Source organism: Dipteris shenzhenensis, chromosome 1, assembly GCF_047967505.1.
Source record: "Dipteris shenzhenensis isolate YYH24624 ecotype China chromosome 1, Dip_SZ_1.0, whole genome shotgun sequence".
NCBI classification, from domain to species: Eukaryota; Viridiplantae; Streptophyta; class Polypodiopsida; order Gleicheniales; family Dipteridaceae; genus Dipteris; species Dipteris shenzhenensis.
This window is the reverse complement of record NC_141596.1, coordinates 37,641,179-37,667,872: the sequence shown is the minus strand read 5'-3', so window position 1 is coordinate 37,667,872 and position 26,694 is coordinate 37,641,179.

Below are 26,694 nucleotides of genomic sequence, written 5' to 3'. Positions count from 1 at the left end.
AGAGTGAGGGGACTTATATACACAATATTAGGCTATTTGCACTCTTCTAGGTTTCATATCCTCTATGATGTCCTATGCTTCATCCACTAGCATTTTTGCCCACCTTGGCATTTACTTGGATGATGTGGATTCTTGGTCATGTTGATCATGAGATGCATTATCTACCTGAGAATCTCTAGAATGTCTAGAAGATGCTTCCCCATTCCATTGATTGCTCCCACTCATGCTAGGTAGCATGTCATCAAATATTCCACATTCTATGAATGTTTGAGAATTTGTATCTCTAGCACTGTCAACCATTTGTTTGTCTACTCTTTATTCGATTCTTCATAACCATGATGGCAAGTAGCTTGCTTTACCTTCTCATTAAACACCACATCAAACATTTAGTGAGCTACAGGGTCATATATCTTATAAGCTTTATGTTTCTCTACAGACCCAACCAAAAGTGTGTTTCTCACTTTGGAATCAAACTTACCCCTCATGTCCGTTGATAGGTGAGCATAGGCACTTGATCCAGAGGGATTATGCCCACTCCATGCTTCCTTTGGTGTCATATCATTTAAAGCATTAGTAGGATACTGGTTCAACAAATAAACTATTATGCAAACTACTTCTACCCACACTTGTTAGGCATGTTCTCTTTGTTTGCAACATGCTCTTTGCACACTCAACAACAGTGTGGTTATTCCGTTTTTGTTATTCCATTTTGTTGTTGTGTTTTAGCCAAGGTAAAATTGCATATTTCCTATTGCTTGCATTACCAAATAAAGTCTTTAGAGATGTATTCTCTTCATTGTCATATTGAAGGCATTTGATTTGACAACTAGACTATGTTTCTACCATAGTCTTGAACTCTTTGAGACTTGCAAGTAGTTTGGACTTTTGCTTCATGGTGTAGACAAATATTTTCCTGGTGTAGTCATCAATAAACGTGATAAATAATTTGCCACCTCTGAGTGATGGCATATTTATCATGTACATTACAATATCACTGTGCACTATCTATAATGGTCTCTTGGCTCTTGTGGCCTAACACTTGGGAAAGGGTTCTCGATGCTATTTCCCATAAAGGCATCCTTCACACAAATATCCCCCTTTGATTGATAGGATTCCTTTCACCATGTTCTTGCATTCAAGAAAATTCATGGATCTAAAGCTAACATATTCACACCTTTAGTGCCATAATTGAGAGTTTGTATGTGCAATCATGCATACTCTTTGACTAGGGATTGTGACCACCAACTTATTAAAAAGGTAATCTCTCAACCCATGTCCAATAATCTCTTTCTATGTGAACAAGAGCACCTTCTTCTTCTTTTTTCAAAGATTAATAACAATATATTTTTTATTACAACTTTTATATTTTTTTAAAGATGAAAAAGCAAGAAAAAGTGCATCTCAACCATGCAAACCATATTTGATGGGGGGCCTAAAGTGGGTGATATTAAGGCACATAGAAGCATGTTTTTTACCCTTCTGCATGACTGTAGAGAAAAAACAAGGTAAAATCCTTCTTCAACTGGTGCAAACCATATCAAATGGACTTGACACTTTGCACAGGCATTAAATTAGGAGAGATTGAGGTGTGTGTGAAGTGTTGTGCCCATCCTACACTCATACATTTGAATGAGACACCTCGATGAGTGTTTTTTTAATCATGTGCATGAAGGGTGGTAAAACACCATGAAAACAATAACCAATGGGCACGATACTTTGCATAGGCCTTGAAGTGGGTAAAATTGAGGCACATGCAAATCAAAGACTCACACATTTGGCTAAGGCTCTCCAATGCGTGTTTTTTGAACCTTGTGCATGATGGGTGGTGGAAAACAAGAAAAAGTGTATCCATGACCATCCAAACCATATCTGATGGGCACGATTCTTTGCAGATTGAGGTGCTTGCAAAGTATCATGCCCATCGGAGACTCGTACATTTGAACAAGCCACACCAAAATGTGTTTTTTAGTTGTTAAGCATGGCAGATGGTGAACAAATTGTATAATGCATCCCCAACCATACAAAAAATATCCGATGGGCATGATGCTTTGCACACGCCCCTTAAGGTGGGTGTGATAGAGGAGAGTGCCCATTGGATACTTGCATGTTTGAATAAGAACCCTAACCATGTCACCTACCTTAAAGCACATGCAAAGTATCATGCCCATTGGACACTCTCACATTCCAATAAGGCACATAAAAGCATGTTTTTTGAACCTTGTGCATGATACTTGGTGAGAAATATGGTATAATGCATCCCCAAGTATAAAAACCATATCCAATGGGCAAGATAACTTGCATGCACCTTAGGGTAGTTGACTGAGAGTTCTCTCAACGGAAGAAGAATGGAAAAGGGTGAGAGAGAGGGAGAGCCAAAAGAGAGCCACATAAGTTTTGGTGGACGCAAAACACCTCAATCTTCTATGTCATCCCTATATATATGTGTGTTTGAGTATTGTACATAACTGAGGTTAAGGAACAATGGCCTTTAACCCCCACAACCTCCCATTTAAAGGCCAATGTGCCTTTAAGGGAGAACAACCAGTGGACATACTATCCAATGCCCATCAATACACGACAATACTCAAACCACTGACTAGGTAGACTCTTCATCAGCATATTTGCAGGGTTATCATTTGTATGAACCTTGACAAGCTCTATGCGCTTGTCCTCCAATACTTCCTTGATGAAATGGTTCCTAACCTCAGTGTGTTTGGTCTTTGCATGAAAACGGGGTCCTATGCTTGCTGAATAGCACTCATCAAATCATTATGCAATGTCAGTACACTTGTATGAATCCCCAAATCTCCCTCTAGCTGATCAAGCCGTATAGCCTCCTTGCAACCCTCTATGGTTGCAACATACTTAGCCTCTATGGTAGATAAAGCAACACACTTTTGTGTGCAAGACATCCACGACACTCCACCAGCTGCAAAGGTGAACACATAGCCAGAAGTGGATCTCCTGTTGTCCACATGCCCTGCATAGCCTGAATCTGTGTACCCAAGTACATGCATCTCTCCTTTGCCAAAGCCGATACACATCTACTCAGTACCCTTCATGTACCTCATGATGCAATTAACTGATTCCCAATGCCTCTTTCTTAGGTTAGCCATATACCGGCTCACAAATCCCACTGCAAATACAATGTCCAGACTAGTAGCTATCATAGCATACATAATACTCCCACCCGCTCTTGCATAAGGAACCTTGGCCACCATCATGGCCCTGTCCTCATCTGATTTGGGACTATCTATCTAACTCAGTTTCACATATGGAGTAATGGAGTACTTATTCCCTTCCCCCCCTCCATATTGAAATGTTGCAACACTTTTGTAATATACTCCTTTTGTGAAAGCCAAAGGAGTTTCCTACTCCCATCACATGTGATGCGCATACCAAGAATATGACTCGTAGGCCCCAAATCCTTCATGTCAAAGACCTCATGCAACTTGGCTTTCAGTGCATCCAACTCATAAGTGTTCTTGTTAGCCAATAGCATATCATCCACATAAAGTGCCAAGAGTATTAGGCTATTATCCTTAGCCCTTTTAGTGTAGAGCCAGTCATCAATCTCACTTCGTCTGAAACCTTGGGATCAAATGAAAGCATCAAACTTCTGATACCATTCTCCAGGTGCTTGCTTAAGGCCATAGAGACTCTTTTTCAACTTGCAAACCAAATTCTATTTGCCCTTTTCTTCAAAGCCTTCCAGCTGTACCATGTAAATTTCCTCACGCAGATCCCCATGCAAGAAAGATGTCTTGACATCCATCTACATAAGCTCCATATCCTCTTCTACCACAAGTCCAAGTACACATCTAAGTGTGGTCATCTTCACAACCAGACGTTCCAACCTTTCCTGAATAGTGTGATTCATCTTTTCTACAACTAGATTTTGCTCTGAAGTATGAGAAGACGTGAGCCCTCTCTTGATCCTATGTGTATCACAGAAATGTTAAAAGTCATAATAGATATACTCTCCACCATTATCAATCCATAGGCATTTAAGTGTTCTACCTGATTGATTTTCAACCAAATCCAACCATTTCTAAAATACCTGAAACACATAACTCTTTTGAGCTATAGCATAAGCCCACATTTTCCTAGTTGCATCATCAATGAATGTCACATAGTATTTAGCCCCACCTAATGACCGTGTAGGCATGGGACCACATATGTCTAAATGCACCAAATCAAGCTTTTCAAGCTCTTTCTTTCCCCTTCTTTTATGGGCTGATTTAGTCTCCTTTTCATAGAGACAATGCTCTCACAAAATTCAAAATTTAAAAAACTCAAATGCAATACATAACCCAAATGGCATAAGAGTTTCATTTCAATTTGGCTCATGTGCCCCAATTGGCAATGCTATAAAGTACTTTCCTACTTGGTTATTGCAACAACATGATCAGACACCCCTGATACATGTAAGAGATACAATGTCCCACACTTGGAACCCCTTGCCAAAACCATAGAGCCCTTCTAAATTTTCCAACTCTGAAAGCCAAGGGTGGTCTAAAAACCAGCATCATCTTGTTGACCTATTGAAATGAGGCTCTTGGTCAGCTTAGGTACATGTCGCACATTTTTCAAAACAAATGCATACCCATTTGCAAAAGAAAACTTTATGTCACCTACTCCCACTATGTCACATGCATAGTTATGTCCAAGATGCACATAACCTGTCTTTCCACTGTCAAGTGGAGAACCATTGCCTATGGGGAGTAACATAGAATGAAGCACTAGAATCCAAAATCCAATCCTAGGAATATGCATCATCTGAAGTGGTAAGCAACTCTATAGGTAGACTAGACATGAAGAGAACATCATTGTCACTATTATCAGTGATGATGAATGCATTGATCTCCTTGATCTTCACTTTTCCTTTGTCCTCCCTTGGACTCTCTTCCTTCTTATTTGCACAACAATTTGCATTATTTTTCTTATACTTTTTCTCTCTTTTCAGCTTGTAACAATCCTTTTTCTTCCGGCCCTTCTTGCCCCCACAATGGTAACACTCAATCTTCCACAATGCCCTAGATTTGCTATGAGACTTTCCTATTTCTTGGGACTTTCCCCTGAACTGTGATCTGTCCCTTTGCACATTTAAGGCTGCATCTTGCTTGTTGCCATCCATAGAGTTCTATCGAATCTCCTCGGCCAACAAGCTACCCACAACATCATCAAACTTCAGTACTCCACCAGGTGCAGAGTTACCGACAGTTGTATGGAAGGTATCCCGCAATGAACATAAGAGGAATATTACCTTAGTCTCCTCATCAAGATTCAGCTTCTGAGCCTGAAGTTGGCTGAAAATAATATTGAATTCATTCAAGTGAAACAATGGAGACCCCTTCCTTCATCTGCAGCTCAAACAACCTCTTCATGAGGTAAACTTTATTAGAGACAGTTTCCTTCCAATAAGTGGCACATAGTTTCTTCCACAAATCTTTCGTGGTCTGCTCATTTACTACTATAAAATAAACTAAATCTATAATATGAAGTCTAATAGTAGACTTTTCTAATGCATCCAACTCATGCTAATCATCCTCAGACATAGCTGCAGGCTTAGCTGGCAATCCCTTCCAAGGGTTTAATCTACTTTTTTTGAATAAGCACATCCCTTATCTGTTCTTTCCATAGAGAAAAGTTTGGCCCATTAAACTTTTTAATGCTGAAAAACTCTTTTTTAAAGATGGAAGAGGATGCCATGATTCAAATAAAGAAAAATCCCAAATCCCAATGCTTGCAAGAAAGAATCACACCAAATACCAGGTGCACCCAAATATGTCTTTCATAATGGAGGGTAATATCACTAAAAATACAAAGCTCAAAGCATTAAAATGCATCTGATTCATGTGCATATACTACTATCGAGCACCATAGTGCAATGACTAAAAACAAAAAAAGAAAAAGAATCAAAGAAAACCCAAGTCATAAACGCATCAAGAGAGACGAAGGAATTTCCTGAGAGTAGGTGGAGGAACGACAATGTGAGCAACCTAAAGCTAGAGCACATGTACGAAATGAGCATGAGCCTTTTGTAAGAAAGTATTCATACATGGCAAGAGGGACTCGCCCATTTTCTAGCTAAGGCTGTTTACACACCACCAAAGGATGCCAAGTAGAATGTATGGGCACTTAAAAAGATTCATTGGGAATCTCGAATGTGTGCACCCATTCCAAACCCATGGGCACCCAACGATGATTTTGTAATTAAAAGGAATTGCCAATGATCTATAGGACTCTAAAAGCATAGGTGATTAGGAGATTTGAAAGGTATCCATCACTAGGGAGTGAAGCTTGGCTACCCTTGGAGAGGGCTGAATGTGGAATTGATGTAGGACTAGAAAGATAAGTTATGGATAGTGTGTGCTTGTATAATAAGATGTTTGTCTATCGTTAAAAACTACCTCCATTGATTCAAGCAGTTGCCCAGGGAGGGTACCTCTGAATGTGTAAACTACCTAAGTAATTAACATCACTAAGTAAATAGATTTCAATTGATCTGATAACTCCTCATAATCCCTCCCTCAATCGACAGTCAAATGTGTTGATGTTATGCCAATGCCAGTGCATAAGAAAATGAACTAATTTTTGGCAAATGATTAGTGAAAGCATATTTGCAATGGGGCAGTAAAGTAATAGAAGCTCCCTTTGTTGGACAAGGTCATGAATATAGTGTTCGTGGAGATCAATGTGCTTGCTACGTTTGTAGTGGGTCATGGCAACCATTCTTTGCTAGCCAAATATAAGCATTATTGCCATTATATAGGATGCTGGAGGTGAACTGGATCCTAAAATCTCTTGGACCAATCTGTGAAGCCACACATGCTCCTTGTTGGCAGTGTGACACATAGAAATGTACTCGACTTCTATGGAGGAGAGGGAAATTGACTTCTTCTTTATGCAAGCCCAAGAGACTGGTCCTTCAAACAACAAAATTATAACCATTCTTTGAACAATGATCACCCAATATCGTATGTCCAAAGTGGGCATGGCCCAAGAGATGTGGTGATTGAGTCAAATAAGTAGTGTCCAAATTGGAGGTGCTGTTAAGAGATTTGAGAACATGTTTGGTTGCTAGTCATAAATTGAACAAGCTCAATCACAAAAGTAGATATGTTTGGTCGTGTGCAGACCATGGAATACATTAGTGATCTAATAAGGATACAATATGGATCCATATGCAGATGTTCATCCTCACAGATGGTGAATATTAATTTCCCTGGCTATTGTTTTTCCTTCTCCTTTAAGGTACTTGTCAAGCTCATGATGTAGGTTTCTTTTGGTAGGACACGATGGAGGTGTGAAGATGTATAGAGCACAAAGACTAGGATGAAGGGGACCCCCAATGAAAGGAGGAGTTACTATGGGCATACAAGTCAGTAGAGTCAAGCAAGCAGTGTGTAATCCAAGTGTGTGAAGAGGTCTACCATTGTGCATTAGATTGACCTAAAGAGCTGGGAGATGCATGCTATAGAGAGGCTAATAAGATAATTGGGAGTTTGGAATTTCCTTGCGCCGCAAAATGTTGTCGTATTTTGAAAAAGTAAAAATCTTGTAGACATTTCTTGGACTTGTGGACTTTCTCATGGTGCTCATAATACCTGATTTTGTGTCGACCTGCTTCCATGTTAGTACTTAAATGTTTTAAGTAGCCCAATGGTTGAAATTTGATGGTTAACGATAACCAGTCTAAAGGGGACTATCTTACTATAGCACTATGCAACATATTTTAGCATGGCAGTAGTGTAGGGATAGCATGGTAGTAGTGCAAGATAAGTGACTGCCAGCATGGTGGTTGGTTATACTAGGATATTAATAGCCACCAGCATGGTGGTTTGCTTCTATTATTACAAGATGAATGGATTTGTGGATGTGTAGATTCGTTATGGGAAACTAGCGCGGTGGTTGTTGGGATATACTAAAAACAAGCATGAGATGAAATCTGACGGTTATTGATAAATAGTCCAAAGTGGAGTGTTTAGGATAGCACTGTGCAACAAATGTTAGGATAGCACAGCAGTAGTGTAGGGATTGCATGATAGTAGTGTAGGATAAGTGATTGCCAATGCTGTGGTGGGTTGCACTAGGATATTAACAGCCACTAGCACGGTGGTTTACTTCTATTACTACAAGATGAATGGATTTGTGGATGTGTGGATTCGTTATGGGAAACCAGTGCGGTGGTTGTTGGGATATACTAAAAACAAGCATGGGATTTATCGTTTGGAATTTACAAAAACAATTTAATAAAACCAGCACAGTGGTTGTTTGGGATATACTAAAAAGAAGCATAGTTTCAAATACATTTTCATTTTCTAGGACAAGTGGAATATTATTTCCTTGCAATGAGACTACATTTTCTTAGTACTATCTTAGTCGTCCTCATCCATCACTTCAAGACACTCCAGAGATGTGCTCATGCATGTCTAAATCCAATTTGAAGACACTCTTGCCCTTCTTTCATTGTGGCCTTAATAGCTCTTACTAGATGAGAGTACACAAATGTTTGTGGACTCTGATGTAGCAGTTTGTAATTGCGGCCTCTCTGGGATGTTTTTTGTACGAAAAAGCTCTGACTACTCAGAGGTTGTTCCCCAATTATCCTTAAATGTTTACTCACCTCAACCTTGTGCTTAGGTTTTGTGCACTACAATAGAAAGTATGGGTCATCTTCCTCAAAAGTATGGGTCATCTTCCTCGTTCTCCCCAGATGCTGCACGACAACTGCAAAGTTATCCCCCTCTTCCAGACAGTTTGTGAGGTCATGAAACTCTCCCCAAACTATGGCGAGTCATTTGTCTCTCCTTTGTTTGTCACTCCATCTGAACGTAGAGGGAAAACTTGAACTCGCTCCCATGTCTTCACAATTGCAATGTTTTCACAATAGTCATGATCCACTGCAAAAACAAGAAAGTTTTCTTGTTTTAATCAGTTGGTTGTTTGAAAAGACCCACATGCTATGCAAACCATGAACTTTAATTTTCTCGCAATCGTGCCAGCTTCTCCTTTGCACTTCATCCACTTTCACTTCATGGAACACTCTGCCTACTATAGTATTCTTAAGGCTTTGTTTACTGTATGTTGAATGAGTATCTGTGGACAGGTTGGCTGTAAGCCATGTTACAACATCATGGGCATCATTGAGTTTTTCTTGAGGGCATGCTAATTGGTGTTTAAATAGAGCGAGCTTGCTTAATAACAACGCCGCATCCATCATGTGTTCCTCCCTATCATCTGAAATGTAGAAATGGTATGTGTGTTACACTGACCTGGACTCCTGTGAGTCAGCACAACAAGAAGATTGGTATCATGCATGTAAGAATCAAGCAAATGACTATACGCAAGAGAAATTGGATTTGGTGCATCCGCATCTACTCGCTCCATTTCACTAGAAGTATGGCTACCATCTGCCTTACCTAGAGAATTCGGCTCCATTGAAGGGATGTCATTTCTCAAGTTTTTGAGAAAATCAAGCAAATCTCCATCAACAATAGCAATATTGACCGATTCACCCACTGCCAGACAGCCAAAAACAAAATATGTAAGGACTACTTCAAGTGACATCTGTATACATTCAATCATGTTGTCAAAAAAGAAGAAGGAATAACCAGTCGTGTCTTATACCATTTTGAGGACCCTCGGACCCTGTCACTTATATATCTCCCAAATTTGAACCACCAAGTGTCTTTGTCACATTGTCTTCCAACACCCCCATGCTATTATCTGCTTGTTGTACCAGTGAGCACCTTGTATCTCATCTTGTTCTTGAAATGAATAATTTTCAACAAAATCTATGACAGAGACAATAGTGTCACAGGGAAAATTGGCAAGGCATGTCCTGAACTGCTTATCCTACCCCACAACTGGTCGTGAAATTATGAAGCACATATTTTGGGACGGATTGAGCCACGTGACCTATAAGCTCCCTTGGCTGAGTGCTCTTATATGACAGTAGCCATCTCTTTTTATCGGATCCTTTAACATTAACATTTTCAAATCTCTTCCATTTTAGAGCAACATGGTTGTCTTCCCTCATTTCATTTGGATAGACATTGAATGTCTTCTTCTTTAGCTTTAAACTGCAATGCTTGCATGTGCCACAAATGCATTCAATCTAGTGCAACTCACGATCTCCCTTTGGACAAACCACTGGCTCGAGACCTTGGGCTACAAAACTTGCCCTCCCTTGTAACACACGATGAGGATCCAGGTGGCCTATAGACTATGCATTCATCAAGGAGGCATGGGCATCGATCCCCATGGAGCAATGCTCCAACATGACCAGATCTCAAGTCATTCATAGCTTGCTGGGCCAAGTCAAAGTCTATGTGTGTTTTGTAACAACAAACATTCCTATCTTTGAGTTTCTTGATGTACTAGGGCTTACAATACTCAAAGCTCCTCTGCCCAATCGAAATGTTCGAATTCTGATCCATAAACTTGAGATACAACTTCGTCAACTGACCCAACATGCAGGAACAACAGAACAATGAGCCCCCTTTTTGCACTACTAAAACAAGACAAAACACATTCTAATTAAAGTATATAATGAAGCAAAATAATTTTCAACCACCGTGCTAGTTTAGGATAGTCACAATTTCAAATACTAGGATGGTTTAGGACAGTCACAATTTCAATCACTTGGCTAGTTTAGGACAATCAAACATCGGGATGATTTAGGCCATGTTTAGGACAGTCAACCATGGGGCTGGTTTAGCTTGACAGTCTCAACTTCACATATTAGACAATAACAAGTATATTGCTTTTCATTTTTGAATTTCACAATTAGAAAATAACAATATATTGCTTTTCATTTCTGAATTTGATAATTTTATGTTAGTATAACTGCTTGTTGTTTGTCGTGAACCGTTTATCTTAAACTAGCACTAGGATGGTTTAGGATAATCACATTAATTCCAAGCCATCCCGATCTAGAAATAGTGGTATATGACCCGAATAACAGGAAATTAAATTTAACAAATTTAAGTTCTAAGAAACAGAATAATTTCAACCAGTGAGCTGGTCAATAACTAATGTCTAGTCAACCACGCTGGTTCATTAACAATCACATAACTAGTGATTGAGCTGAAGCAGCCATGGTTGCATGATGTTCCAACCACCGAGATGGTTTAGTAAATAACAATATATTGCTATTCTATTGCAAAATATATTATTGTTAATTTCTACTCAACCACGCCACTGGGCTGGACAACAACTAATGTCTGTTCAACCACACTGGTTCAGGACAATCACATAACTAGCGATTGAGCTGAACTAGCCTACAATTGCATGATGTTCCAACCACCAAGCTAGTTTAGGACAAGCACATTTAGTCCAAGCCTGGTTTAAGAAATGAAACAAGTAAACTATCCCAAAGCTCAATCACAAACAAGCACTGGGTTGTGGTTTAGCCACCACTAACTTGCGTTGTATCTAGCATGTGTATGATATGCTCCTCAAGCACCTCGCATCCCATTTGCTTCTTACAGATGTCCTTTCTATTTGGAGAAACTCCCGTATTTTCATGTCAAAATGTTGCCACTGCAGCAATGACTTCTGCACTTAGGCTGTGTCTCCTTTTCTTGTGTTCTGCTCAAGCCCACAGACTTCTTGGATCGGGATGATCATGCATTGCTTCTGCTCTACGTTCAACTACTGGAGCCATGTTGGTCCTTCTGATTGACATCTTTGACATTGTGCGCCCAAGCCGTTTCTCCTTTGTTTCAAGGGACACTGACATAGCTAATGTCACCCTCTTTGCAACTAGTTGATCTAAGTTGTGCACCTCTTTTACTTTCTGTAGGCCATTTCTCAGATTAGAGAGCATCACCTCTTGGGCGTGCATCTCCCGAGGTGTTGATAGGGTTGTTACTCTATGAACTTTAGGGTACGGGCTAAAGCTTGTGAAGACTCCAGACTAGTAATCACTTGAATGGCCTCATGTTGCTGCCTCGAATGCTCCCACCGATCGTGACACCATGGCTCGTGTTTTTCACTCTGATGGCAATGATCAAATGCATGCATCTGCAACAACTGCTTCTTACTGCTGCTCTATAAGGAGTCTTCTTCCTTCTTGTTATTTCTTCCTCTGCAGGTGTTGCAAAAGTGTCTTCCGTTGCTGTTTTGATACCATGCAAATGCTTTCCTCGACCCACACTTTGTTCCTTATGCCTTGACCTCACAGCCTCTGTCTGCTTCTCTTGCAATCCATGGTGAGCCGCATGCTTCCATTGATGCCATGGCCACGATCAATCTAGAATAGACCTAGAGAACCTAGCTGGTGAGGCAAAAAAAGAATAGAAAACTTACCATAAAGAAGACAATGGCAAACCAAAGCCTGCGTAAGGTCACGTGAAGGTGTGTGCGGGTTGCAGGGAGTTTGTAGAGTGAGGATAGGTTGCAAGTACTTAATCTTCTAAGATTTGATGGGCAAGAGATGTGAAAATTCAAAATTTGCGGGAGTAGCAAAAATTTTAGCCGCTAGTTCTCCCCCCTCCAATGATACGCGTCAGCAGAATTGGATATCCCAAACAAGTGCAATGTCTCCTTAAATGCTTTAAAACACAAATAGGCCAAAGGACACGATATTGGATTTGATGATGTGTATTATGAAATGCAATGACCTTGGGCATGCTTACTAGCCATATAACAAGCAAGTGCATGGAAAAAGAAACAATTCAAAATGATAGATAGTGTTGGATTTATTAAAAGATCTTTGCACATGCACAAATTGCACTTTTTGGACTTCTTCCATTTTAGGGTGATTCTAGATACTAATACCAATAACTATCAATGTTTTAAGACCACCATGTAGTAGTCCCACTACTTTTGGATTCCAAATTTTCAATCCATTTTAGTTTTCAAGAAATCAAAAAAAAGTTATGGAGCATGCCCTCAACTGGGTATGCATCACTTTAGCACAACATTGGAGGCCCATTAACCCATGCCTAATATTCTCATTTAGGTGTGTCCTTGGGTTGAGGAGAAGCTCATGTAGTGTACTTTTGAATGATTACTTGGTTGCATGTATATATAGACAAAATTTTGACGTTGCATGTATATATAGACAAAATTTTGACGTTTTTGAATAAATTGCTTTATCCTATAGTCTTCAGGATGCATGCTTCACATGCAACATAGCACTTGTAATGCTTTAACAGTCTCGTTTAAAATCTTTATTCCATAATTTTTTACTCTCATGTTCAAGTTTAGAATGTGTACTTTAACTTGAAAACAAAGTTTGCCAAATTCCATTGAGCAATGCATAAGTTATGGGTCATGCAAGATACCTATATACAGAAAAGTCCCTGAACCTCACCAAAAATGGCTACGCCTAAGCAAACAATGACCCATACATAGAATAGAATTTTAAACAAGCTATACTAGTTAATAAAAATCCCTTAACCATACCCGTGTCAATTTCAAGTGTTGAGACAATCAGGGGGCTACAATATTGGGCCTTACTCATGGCCTCAAGTTGCTAAAAAGACTCTTGTTGCTCCACACCCCATTGGAAAGAAACTCCTTTTCTTGTCAATAAGTTCATGGGATGCACTATCTCTGTGAAATCATCACAAAAGCATTGATAATACTTGCTTTTCCCTAGAATTCTGCTAACACCAGTGACATTCTCAGGACTTGGCAATGCCATGATTGCTTGAACCTTGTCAGGATCCATTTGTAGGCCTTCTTCAGACATAATATGCCCCAACAAGGCTACTTTTGTTTGATCCAAATGACACTTGCTAGGATTTAGACAACCTTTTTCTTCATCAATCCTAGCTATGGCCATCTTTAACTTCTCCATGTGATCCATGCACCGAGAATAAATGCAAAAATCATCCAAAAACACCCTTATGAACTTTCCCAAGTAAGGCTTGAGCATTTGACTCATGAACCTTTCACTACAAGGCATAGGCCATTTTCCGACGGAAATACCGACGCTTTTTACATTAAATTTTTTTTTTTCACGGGCACAAAGGTCGCTATAAAAGTCGTTAAAATCGTCGGAAAAGAAGCGTCGCTATAAACCGTCGCTATATAGCGACGCTGATAATCGTCGCTATATAGCGACGATTAAAACGTCGCTATATAGCGACTCTGTTAATCGTCGCTATATAGCGACACTGGTAAACGTCGCTATATAGCGACGATTAACAGAAGTTAAAAAAAGGATTAGTGGGGCTAAACAGGGCTTCCTTTTGGCCCTGTTTAGCCCCACTAATCCTTTTTTTTTTTTGTAATTACAGAAGAAAGTTTTTTATAACAAAATTTCCCTTGCTTGCAGGGTGATACAAAATTGTTCTTGTGAACGATGAGGAAGAAATGCATATACATATACAACTGTGTTTGTAACAAAATTACCCTGTGAAAGGGCGATACAAAATTGCTCAAACGAGTGGATATACAAAATGCTACTACCACTACTCATCCGAATCCGAATCATCTTCGTCTTGTTGGCCTGTTCCTTGGTCCTCGACACCTGCGTCTTCTCCCTCGTCCTCGACACCTGCGTCTTCTCCCTCATCCTCGGCACCTGCGTCCGATCCTTGCCCCTGTTGATCGCTCGTCTCCGATGATGGGACGCTTGAGCTTTGACCCTAAGAGTGAACCATATAAATCAAAAATTAGATTGGAACTTAAATTAAAAAGTGAGATTACAAGTAGGAGTAAACTTATACCGTGCGAGCAGCCACCTAATCCCAATCGACTGTCACTCCCATTGCCTCTTGCTCAATGAACCACGGCTTTGTTCCTATTTGAAATGCGTGCCGTGTCTCTGCATCCGTAGGAAGATGACCCATCGCAGCTTGCTGTGGATCCAATTTACGAGAGTTAGAGTTAGCTAAAGTGCATGTAATATGTAAGTAAAACAAATAGAACAATACATTAAATGGGAAGAAGTAGACTTACCACAGTTGCCTCGAATGCATACCGTCCGCCTGCACCAAAGTGCGAAGTACCTACGACGTCCAGCCGTCTCTTTGCAGCCCTCCTCTAACCCTCGAACATTTCGGGATGGTCCCTATGTTGCTTCTTGAAGTACTTCCAATCAGCTTTGTCTGCCCAGCTGGGTTTAGCCAACCCCTTTGTAATGGAAGTACGCAAGGTTGATCTGCGATGCTTTAGGACCAAACCCATGTGCTCGAGCATATAATTGTTATTAAACTCCACATTTGGCAGATTAGGGTATCTTTGTTTTAACTCATCGATCACCGCCTGCTTCTTTTGGGCATCTTGATACCGCCAATCGATATTTATGCCGCTCTTGAAGTGATGACTCATCAACCTCCTCATGGTGGCCATCACTGCTTTGCCCTTTTTGTCTTCTATTATCTCTCCGGCAGATGTGATTTGATAGGAGAGATCCCCCGATGAGTAAGGGGGACTGACGATAGCAGAGTCTGAAGGAGTGGAAGCTGCGCGATCGCTTCCGGATCGAGGTTCCGGATCAAGGAGTAGTAGTGGGAGTAGGAGAGGAAAAGGGACCTGACTGATACTGTGTCTCCGGACCAAGTGGAGACCTAAAGGAGCGTGAGTGTGCTGACTCGTCTACATCTCCTGAGTCAGCACAACATGAGCCGCCCATCCTACTCTTCCTTCCCTTGCGGGAGGCATGCGCAGGTGATGATCCCGCGGTCGAAGGGACGCGAGGGGATGGCTGGGCAGTACGTCCACCCGTCGGTGTAGGGGAAGGAATTGCAGAGGTCCTCTGAGAGAGCAGAGAGAAGAATCTTGCTGCCTCCTCATCACTCATCTGCGCTACAAACTCGTCAGGAGTCCCGACAAAGCCATGCACGGCTAGCAAAGGAGTTCCCTGAGGGGTAGTCACAGTGCTACGTGGAAGAGGGGTCGGACCAGGGGTAGTCGCAGTGCTAGGACCGAGAGGAGTCGGACCAGGGGTAGTCCTCGGGGTAGTCGCCTGAGAGGAATCAAAGTCCTCTGGAGCATATAGATCGTGAGCTCTCCTCCTGCGAGGCTGTCCGTACTCGTCGGATGAGCGACGTGATCCCATGTCTAACATAGACACAAACACGAAAACAGAAAACAAAAAACAAACATGAGCATTCTCATAGGCATAGGCATAGGTAAGAAGAAAGAAGAGGGAAAGGAAAGAAGAGGGAAAGGAAAGAGGGAAAGAAGAGGGAAAGGATAGAGGGAAAGAAGATGGAAAGGAAAGAAAAGAATGAGAATGAGGAAATAGAGAATGAGAGAAGGGGGAAATAGAGAAGGGGAAAGAGATGAGGAAAAATAGAGAAGGAGAGAAGGGGGAAATGAGAGAAGGGGGAAATAGAGTGGGAAATAGAGAATGAGCTTATGCGGAAATAGAGAATGAGCTTATGCTTCTCTCATTCTCTATTTTCGCATAAGCTCACGCATAAGCATGAGCTTATGCGGAAACTTAAGCATAAGCTCATGCTCATGCATGAGCATAAGCATGAGCTTATGCTTATGCTTATGCTTAAGCATAGGCATCGAAAATAGAGAAGGAGCTTATGCATAAAATAGAGAATGAGTTTCCGCATGCTTATGCTCATGCGGAAAAAGAGAAGGAGCTTATGCGGAAAAAGAGAAGGAGAGAAGCTTATGCGGAAACTCATTCTCTATTTCCGCATAAGCTCCTTCTCTTTTTCCGCATGAGCTTATGCTTATGTTCATGGGTGAGCATGAGCTTATGCTCATGTTTCCACATAAGCTCACGCAAAAGCTTATTTCATTCTCTATTTCCGCATAAGCTTCTCTCATTCTCTATTTCCGCAAAAGCTTTCCTCACGAAAAAGAGGAGGAGGAGCTTATGCGGAAAAAGAGAAGGAGCTTATGCGGAAATAGAGAATGAGAGAAGCATAAGCTTCTCTCATTCTCTATTTCCGCATAAGCTCACGCATAAGCTTATGCGTGAAACTGAAGCATAAGCTTATGCGTAAACTTAAGCATAAGCTCATGCTCATGCATGAGCATAAGCATGAGCTTATGCTTATGCTTATGCTTGAGCATAAGCATAAGCATAAGCATAAGCTCATGCTTATGCTCATGCGGAAAAAGAGAAGGAGCTTATGCATAAGAAGAGAAGGAGGAGCTTATGCGGAAAAAGAGAAGGAGCTTATACGGAAATAGAGAATGAGATAAGCATAAGCTTCTCTCATTCTCTATTTCCGCATAAGCTCATGCTCATGCATGAGCATAAGCTCATGCTCATGCTCATGCGGAAAAAGAGAAGGAGCTTATGCATAAAAAGAGAAGGAGGAGCTTATGCATAAAAAGAGAAGGAGGAGCTTATGCGGAAAAAGAGAAGGAGCTTATGCGGAAATAGAGAATGAGAGAAGCATAAGCTTCTCTCATTCTCTATTTCTGCATAAGCTCACGCATAAGCTTATGCGTGAAACTGAAGCATAAGCTCATGCTCATGCATGAGCATAAGCTCATGCTTATGCTCATGCGGAAAAAGAGAAGGAGCTTATGCATAAGAAGAGAAGGAGGAGCTTATGCGGAAAAAGAGAAGGAGCTTATGCGGAAATAGAGAATGAGAGAAGCATAAGCTTCTCTCATTCTCTATTTCCACATAAGCTCATGCATAAGCATAAGCTCATGCTCATGCATGAGCATAAGCATGAGCTCATGCTTATGCTTATGCATAAGCATAAGCATAAGCAAAAGCTCATGCTCATGCTCATGCGGAAAAAGAGCTTATGCGAATGAGAGAAGAGGGAAATAGAGAAGGGGGAATGAGAGAAGCATAAGCATAAGAGAATAAGAGGGAAAGGAAATAGAGAATAAGAGGGAAAGGAAAGAGAGAAGGGAAAAGAGATGAGGGGGAAAGAGAGAAGGGGGAAAGAGAGAATAAGAGAAGAGGGAAAAAAGAGAAGGGGGAAAAGAGATGAGGGGGGAAAGAGAGAATAAGAGAAGAGGGAAAAAAGAGAAGGGGGAAAAAGGAGAAAAAGAGAAGGGGGAAGAAGGAAAGAGAGAGAGGGGAAGAGAGGGTTCCTACGCCCATCACTGCAGCTAGCGCTTAAGGCGCTAGCTGTAGGCCAATGAAAATGCAGAAATAATAAATGGAAAGAAGAGGAAGCACTTACCTGTAAAAGTATGTCCCGCTCGGTGTAGTGGACTGGCCCTACAAAAGAGAGAGTATGTCCTGCTCGGTGTAGTGGACTGGCCCTACAAAAGAGAGAATACAACCCATTTTTTCAAATAAGATGTTAGTGGAAAGAGGAGATTACAAAAGAAACTTCTTGAAGGGAGGAGATTGAGGAGACAAGGAAAGGAGGAGATTGAGGAGACAAGGAGAAAGAGAAGGAAGAGAAATACAGAAAAAAGAGGTGAGTTTTCTTTCTTTCTTTCTTGAAATCTTGTTTTTTGTTTCAATCCTTTCAAATCAAGCATGAAAACTAGTTTATAGGTTTAGCAATACAAGTAGAAACACTCACAAAGCTAAAGCTAACAAACAAACAACCTATATTGTTGAAACAAACTCACCTCTTGAAGATCTTTCTTTCAGGAAACCAAAGAGGGAAAAGGAGGGGAAAAGGAGAGATTTGGAGCACAAGAGGTAGGAGAAGGGTGAGGAGTGGAAAATAGAGTGAGAGGTTGCTTGGAATAGATGGGAGGTCGTCGAAAATAGGTGGGAGGAGATTTTGGGTTTCTTACTTGAGAGATTAGGGAATAGATAAAGCAAAACGCCGCGCGTTTCGGCATTTCATCGGGTTTTAACCCACAGCGTCGCTATATAGCGACCCTTATTCGTCGCTATATAGCGACGAAAAAGAGCGTCGCTATATAGCGACGCTTACTGTTCATTTTTTTTATATGGCCTCATGTGAAGCTCACACATGCTATGTTTATAATTGTCAATATTTCCTCTTACTATATAGCTTATAATTGTCAAGAGAAGCTCAAATTAAACATGCTATGCTTATAATTGTCAATATCTCCTCTTCATGCTTATGTTGTGATTTTATAAGTATAGATGGAAGGGACGAGTGGAAGATCATCCCCGATGATGCGCCAACGCCCGGGAGCACGAAGTGGCTTACGGAGAGGTTATACTGTCATTGCACTCATTGCAAGCGAGAGGTACGACATCAACGTCGTATTATCATGCGCCACTTGCGGATGTATGGGGAGGAGCCGGAACTAGTACCCCCCGTTGGTGTTGCACATGTTGATGGATCATCGGTTAGTCAAAGCTATTTAAGTTCGCAATCTTATTGTATACCAGGAAATAGAAGATCTTATATTTACACGAATGAGCTTATGACAGGATGAGGAGGGTGACGAGGGTACACATATACCTTCTCACTTTCAACAAGACTATAGTCTCCCGGATGACGACGAGGGTATGGTCGACATGATGGATTCCATTTTTAGGGGCACTACATCCCACGTACACGTGATGTTAGAGTCTGAGGTCAAAATGTGAGAGTTGCAATCAACACAATTGTACGAGGGTGCTAGGATGTCTAAACTACGTGCTTGTCTCTCAATCTTGAATCTACAAGTACAGTATGGGTGGTCGGATACAAGTGTCTCGGCCTTAATGAGGTTAGCCCTTGCATTAATTTGACTCATTATTTGGATATTGTTTGTTTTGAGAATCATCATTTGGATAGTGTCTTTGTCATAGGTTGCTCCAGAAGATGTTGCCTGCACCAAATACCATGCCCGCATCAAGAGATGAAGCGAAAAAGATGCTGACAATGGTGGGTATGGATTATGATACCATCCATGCTTGCCGTAATGATTGTATTCTCTTTCGTCGTGAGCATGGAGATTTGGCTAGTTGTCCAAAGTGTGGGGAACAACGATATAGAGATGACTTGCAGGGTGAGCGGATACCGGTAAAGGTCTTAAGACACTTTCCCATCATTGCAAGAATACAACACATGTTTCGATGCAAATCCATAGCGGAGTTGATGACATGGCATGCATCTCATCGGTCCACTGATCACACATTGAGGATTCCCGCAGATTGTGCAGCTTGGAAGCACAGAGATAATCAATGGCCGGACGTTGCGAGGGAGCCACGCAACTTACATCTTGGGCTAGCCATGGACGGCATGAATCCTTTCGGGTTACGCTCGACATCTTGGTCGACATGGCCCATAGTCGTGGTGAATTACAATATCCCACCATGGCTAACAATAAAAAAGGGACACCTCATGTTTGCACTACTTGTGCCAGGAAAGTACAAGGCAAAAAACATGGACGTGTACATGGCACCTTTGATAGAGGAGTTACAGATATTATGGAGAGGAGTGTAGGTCTTCGATATTTCCAGAGCTCCTAGGCATACCAATGATATTTTGGTCAGGGGTATCTTGATGTGGACCATGCATGACTACCCAGGATATGGAGAGTGCGCAGGTACGTGGTTATGTCTTTACATGTACAATGAGGGATTATGCTTTTTTTACTCTCTTTTACACGCATGTCTTGTACTAACATATTCATGCATGCGTGCAGGACTTGTTACAAGTGGGTATCATGCTTGTCCTGTTTGTGGACCCGCTCTGAAATCGCTTGCACGCTACTCCAAACATATGAGGAAAAATGTTTATGAAGGTCATGCTCGATACCTTCCGCTCGACCATCTCGCACGTGGAGGTCAGCTTGATCCACCACCATCATATTTGAAAGCAAGTGATTGAATTCAAGCTTGGAGGGAGAATGGAGAGGAACCTCCTCCTGGTATGAAGAGGCTATCGATCTTTCATGAGCTTCCTTATTGGGGTCAGTTACAAATCAATCATCTCTTGGATCCCATGCATATCTTCAAGAATGTGGGGGCTACCATTTGGGCACACTTGGTTGGTTCCAAGGACTCGAGAGGAGTGCAAGAAGACTTGCGTGCTATGAATAGGATGTCTCGTTTGTGGCCCCAAGTGCATGCTTCAGGAAAAGTTGTCCTCCCGAAAGCAACGTGGATCCTCTCTACGAGGGAGGAGGCAGCGATCAAGGCAGACATTGCCTCTTTTCAAACACCAACAGGGTACATGCGTTGCTTGAAAGGAGCATTTTCAAAGGACAATAAGCTTAGTGGCCTCAAGTCCCATGATTGGCACAAGGTCTTACAGGTATTCTAAGTAGAATTAGTGTACCGATAATAGTGATGCGTTAGCGTAATTATTATTATGTTATATTGTTGACATGATTTCATTGTTGCTTTGATAGTTCATCCTTCCAATTACAATAAAAGGGTGCTTACAAGAAGATGTTAGAAATGCTATATTCAAGATCTGTGGTATTGTGAGGTATGCTTACTATCAATTCGCATTATGTATTTTCTTCATGGACATGTGAAATAGGTAGATATCTCAAATATCTTACATATGCATGGACATGTGAAATAGGTGGATATCTCAAAAGGAGATCTCTATATCGAGCATCGAGAAGGCTAGGGTGGAATCCATCGAAGCCGTATGCTTGCTTGAGAAGCACTTTCCCTCAAGCATTATGACAACTCAAGTCCACTTGCTTGTGCACATAGTTGATGAGGTGGCTATAGCAGGTACCGTTCATAATCGATGGATGTTTTTTCTCGAGCGGTTTATGAAAACTTTAAAGGGGTTTGTAAGACAAAGAGCAAGACCGGAAGCAAGCATGGCAGAGGGATGGCTTGTGCAAGAGTCATTAGTATATATCACAGAGTTTCTTGCATCCACGGATCCTGATATGCCGCAAGCTTGGCACAACAAGGATGATGATCGCATCATTGGCGAGGTCCCCCAAGGAAAAGGGATTGAAAGAAAGATGAGCGAAGAGAAAATGGAGAAATTCAATAAGTTTTGTATCCTCAATAGCCCTGAGATGCAGAAGTGGATTGAGAGATATGAAGTGGCCAAAGCAGAAAGAATAAATGCAAGGACGAGATTTAGAGTAATGTACAAGCGATCAAAACCATATCCACGAGATCTGGCTCTTCTCCCTACTCACATGTCACTTGATTGGCTACAACTGGCTGTACGTAAAGCCGAACGTGATGGAGAGACAATAAACGAGCGCGAGTGGGAGTTATCATCTGGATGTATGGTGCATGTAAGTTTCTTATCTCTTGACGTAATTAAGTAATTATTTGTGGCAATATATGCTATAAAATAGGTGCATCTTCATTGTTTTAATGATGCTCTTTTACAGTACAAAAAGTACCGTGCATTATGGTCATATGGATGACATTTTCGCGTGGAACGCATCGATTCAAAGAGAGTCACGTATGATTGTGGAGTCATGGCTAACTTCACACAAGATAGCCGAGCAAGTGCTTCGGATACCAATCTTCTCTCCTCACAGTTGGACTATTGTGGAACCATATGCGACATCTATGAAATTGATTTCAGACGATTTACTATTTTCATTCTTGATGTAAAATGGTTTAGAACTACTTACAACGGTCCCCATGCGACAATGAGAAAAGATAGTAGCGGTCTCTTTGCAATAGACTCCACCAAACATTAGACCGATGAAAGTGATACTTTTGTTCTTCCCGAGCACTATGAGCAGGTGCATACTAATGATTTAATTAGTCGAAGCTTTCGTTTTTAAAGTCCATTGATATATATATAATCGACGACATTTGGCACGTGATTTTTCATCTTCAATATAGGTGGTTTTTCATCCGGATCATTCTGATCCAAGATGGTGGTACGTGATCCAAGTTGCACCACGAAGTAAGCAGATTTTTGAAGATCGAGATGTGGATATGGAGATGCCACTACCAATGCCGGATCCAATTGATGAATCTAGCAAAGAAGATGTAGATCACCATATGAGGCAAGAGGAAGATGCACATAATGACATCGCACGAGAGGAGGATGGAGATCACGATATTGACGAGGAAGACAACAATCATCAAGATCAATCACCACACTTAAGCTTTATTGAAGAAGATGATCAAATACTTTTAGGTGAACTTACGATACTAGAGTACGATGATGATATAGGAGATCAACTCGGTATAGAGTTGGAGATAGACTTGCTTGGCGCCTTAGACTTGGCTCAAGATGAAACAGTTGATGTAAATGCTCTTATTTGATTTTTCTCATCTCAAACTTGGACATGAATATATGAGCTTCAAAGGCTTGGTGTACATGCTCTCATTTTTTTATTCTCTATGAGCTCAAACATGTATGAAAATTTAAAAAATTTTGTCATTGGAAAAAACTAAATTTTAAGGCCTAAAAAAAAAAAAAAACCTCTCTGTAAAAACGTCGCTATAATATTTTGTCTCAGTGTCGCTATATAGCGACTTTTAGGAATGTCGCTATATAGCGATGTTCAAGAGTCGCTATATAGCGACATAAGAAAGTCGCTATATAGCGACTTTTGGCAAAAGTCGCTATATAGCGACGATTTACGAAACCCGATTTTTATAGCGACGATTAGCGCTAAGCGGGCGCTAAACGTCGGTACGTAAACGTCGCAATAGGATGCGTGTGTAGTAGTGTTTGAAATATAGCTGGTGCATTGGTCAACCCAAAAGGCATCACTCTGTAAGCAAAAACTCCCCAAGGTGTGACAAATGATGTTTTCTTTTGATCTTCCTCCCGAATAAGAATTTGAAAGTACCCAGAATACCCATCACACACAAAATACATCTCATGCCCTGCTACTTGGTCTAGTATTTCATCTTGGAATGGCAAAGGAAAATGATCCCTCTTAGTGCAAAAGTCCACACAAACCTGCCACTTATTTCCTTTCTTTGGTGTGACAACTACAGGAGATATCCATTCTAAATCATTAGCACGAAAGATGAATCCCACCTCAAATAGTTGTGTTAGCTCTTTCTTTAGTGCCTCAGCTTGGATCACCCCCAATTTCCTTAAGCGTTGCACAACTCGCTTGCTTTCTAGCTTTTACTCAATCTTGTGCTCCACAAGAGAGACTGGTTGAACCTATGAATAGCTTGTTCCAAAGAGACATGGAAAATCATCCAACATATCCAAGTATTGGAGCTTCTCACTACTTGATAGAGAATCATCAAGAAGCTCTTCATTGCATTGGCATCGTTTAGTGTGCTCCACATCCTCCACATGAAGTGTCTCTATAGGATCTTCTTGTACCACCACCTTGTTCCCTCCTGACTCATCCCGATCAGCACTAAGACAAAGACCAAAGGCCACTCCTTCCACCTCACCCTCAGAGCTGGATTCCTCAGAGCTACACCCTGTCTCTTCTTCTTCATCGATTAAGTCAGAGCTTGAACTCTTTGATGTTGAAGACTCCTCCTTGACAACTTCCTTTTTGGGACTTTTGATGTTACAGTGCACCTTCTTATTGTTTCCCTGCAAAATCAATTCTCCAGTATCCCACTTTTGAATAGCCTTCACCTTGCACGTGCATCTGGCTTGATAGGGATCACCTGAAAAGTAGTCCGCACAGAAATTCCACATACATCCAGTTCTAGATTCTTCACAACTCCCAAGGTCTTTACCCTAGTGTTGTTAGCCAATTTGATGTGATAAGGAGAGGTAGTATTAGAGTATTTTAAACCAGCATCTATCATGGTCTTCTCGATCATGACATTAATCAATGCACCTCCATCAATGTACACATTAGAAATCACTTAACCATTAATGATCACATTAACCATAGGTACGTCATCACCAACATCTATATCTACCTTTTGAACAACAGGAATGGCACTTTTCTTCTTTGACACTCTTGTGCTTGCTAGCTTTCACCATTCCTTTCATAGTTTTGGAGACAAAGCAAGTAAATGACCAAAGGTGATATGAACTTCCTTTTCTTTAACATCGGACAACAAGTCATAGCTTCCAATGCCTTGTCCTAAAGGAAAGTCTGAGTGGCTAATTCTCCTTCTAGATGCCTTCTTTTTCTTACTATAGTGTTCCTCTTCCTGATGCTCCTCATCTACTTCTACCTTGCTTTCTTCTTCTTCTTTTGTTTTACCACGCCCCTATTTAGCCATCATTACCTCTCTTTCCTCATCCCCTAAAGAAGCTTCTAACAAGGATACTTGTTTTTCTTCTTTCTTTCTCAATCTAGGACACTCGGGGCGATAGTGACATTTTTCATTACATTCATAGGCAAGTGACCCCACTCTTATCTCAAGGACTATCCTCACTCTTTGGTGCTCTAGGTTGTCATGCATTAATCAAATGCAATTTCAAATCAGCAAACTCTGCCATAAATTGGGAGATATTATGATCTAACTTAGAGGCTTTGGTACCTGAGGAGTGCCATTACCTCCACCTTAGAAGTTGAAGCTATTGAAGACACAAAAGAGGATTCGATCTTTAGAGAAGCTTCTTTCTTGGTCGCAATGCGAAGTGCCTCCATGTATGTTGTTGGATCTTTACTCATCACTTTTGAGTAAAGACGAGGATCCAAAGCCATAACAAATTTGCTCATCTTTAAGCGCTCCATCCCTACGAGACTTTGAGGGGCCAATGATGCAAATGCCATAGCTCGCAAAGCTGCCCTTTCATGCTTTGTCCATAAAGTTTCATATCGGATTGCCACATCTCACCCTCTCCTTGATAGAACTAGTCCAACTGCAACATCAAAGCATTTGGCGACTCTACTTCCCCAAATCTCTACTTCATTGCAACCACCACTTGGTCCCAGTCCTCCTTGGTAGAGTTTAGTAAGGCCTCATGCCAACTCAAGGCTACACCTTCAAGAAAATCAGGCAAAATCTTTGCTCGATCCTTCATGGACCATCAGAAAGCCGGCATCCTCGAACCAAATCCCAAAGATAAGACTCCGGGTCTTCCCCTTGGGTCCCTTGAAACATTGCAATCTTCACCATGATGAAACACAAAAAGGAAACACCAAGATCCAAACAAGATCCCACAGAGCTTTAGTATACCAAGACCAACTTATTGTGCATAACCACTTGTTGAAAACCCTCCACAATGTGATCCTCAACAAAATCTTCAAAAATAAGTGACCAACCAGCACCATGAAAACATCGTGTATACATGCATTCAAGAATTACCCTTGTCACAATTGGAAATGCACATAATAGCTTCAAGATATTGTACTCCTCATCATTTGCATAGCAAAAGAAGTTGAAAGCATTGAGAATCACCACTCCATTGTTATAGTCAAAAACTACCCAAAGACTCAACTCTTCCAGCTACCACCCTCTTAACCTTCCCTGAGCTTCATCCTAACATCTATTCCCTTCATCGTCTCTTTGCTCATGCCTCTCACCATTTTCAACTAACCCAACAGTCACAAACTTACAAGCCCCTCACACCTAGCTTCTTCCCTCCCCTTGCTAATCCTACCCTCGAGGATTACCAAGCTTCTCAAACCATTTGCCCAATCCTTCCCCCCTCCCCTCTGCTCCCCCTTCCACAACTAATACTCTTCCATATTTCTCCCCCATGTCCCCAGATTCTCTCCCTGCTATGTCATCACTGTTGGAATACTGAAAGGAAAGAGTAGAGTGGACACAAAATCAGAATACTTGCTTATAGAATGAAGAAAAGTGAGGTCCTTAAGTAGGCACCTCATACAAGCTCACTGACATCACTGATGACCTCAGAGCTCCACAATCATCTCCTCAATCTGCTCCTAGATTCTCTCAATCATCCTATGTGGCTCTTTCACCACCTAACTGTGCTTGTGGGCACCTAACTGTGCCTCTAGCACTCACACATAGAAACATAAGGTGTGCCTGAGGCATACACCTTGAGATATCCCAACAAAACCCCCCCTCAA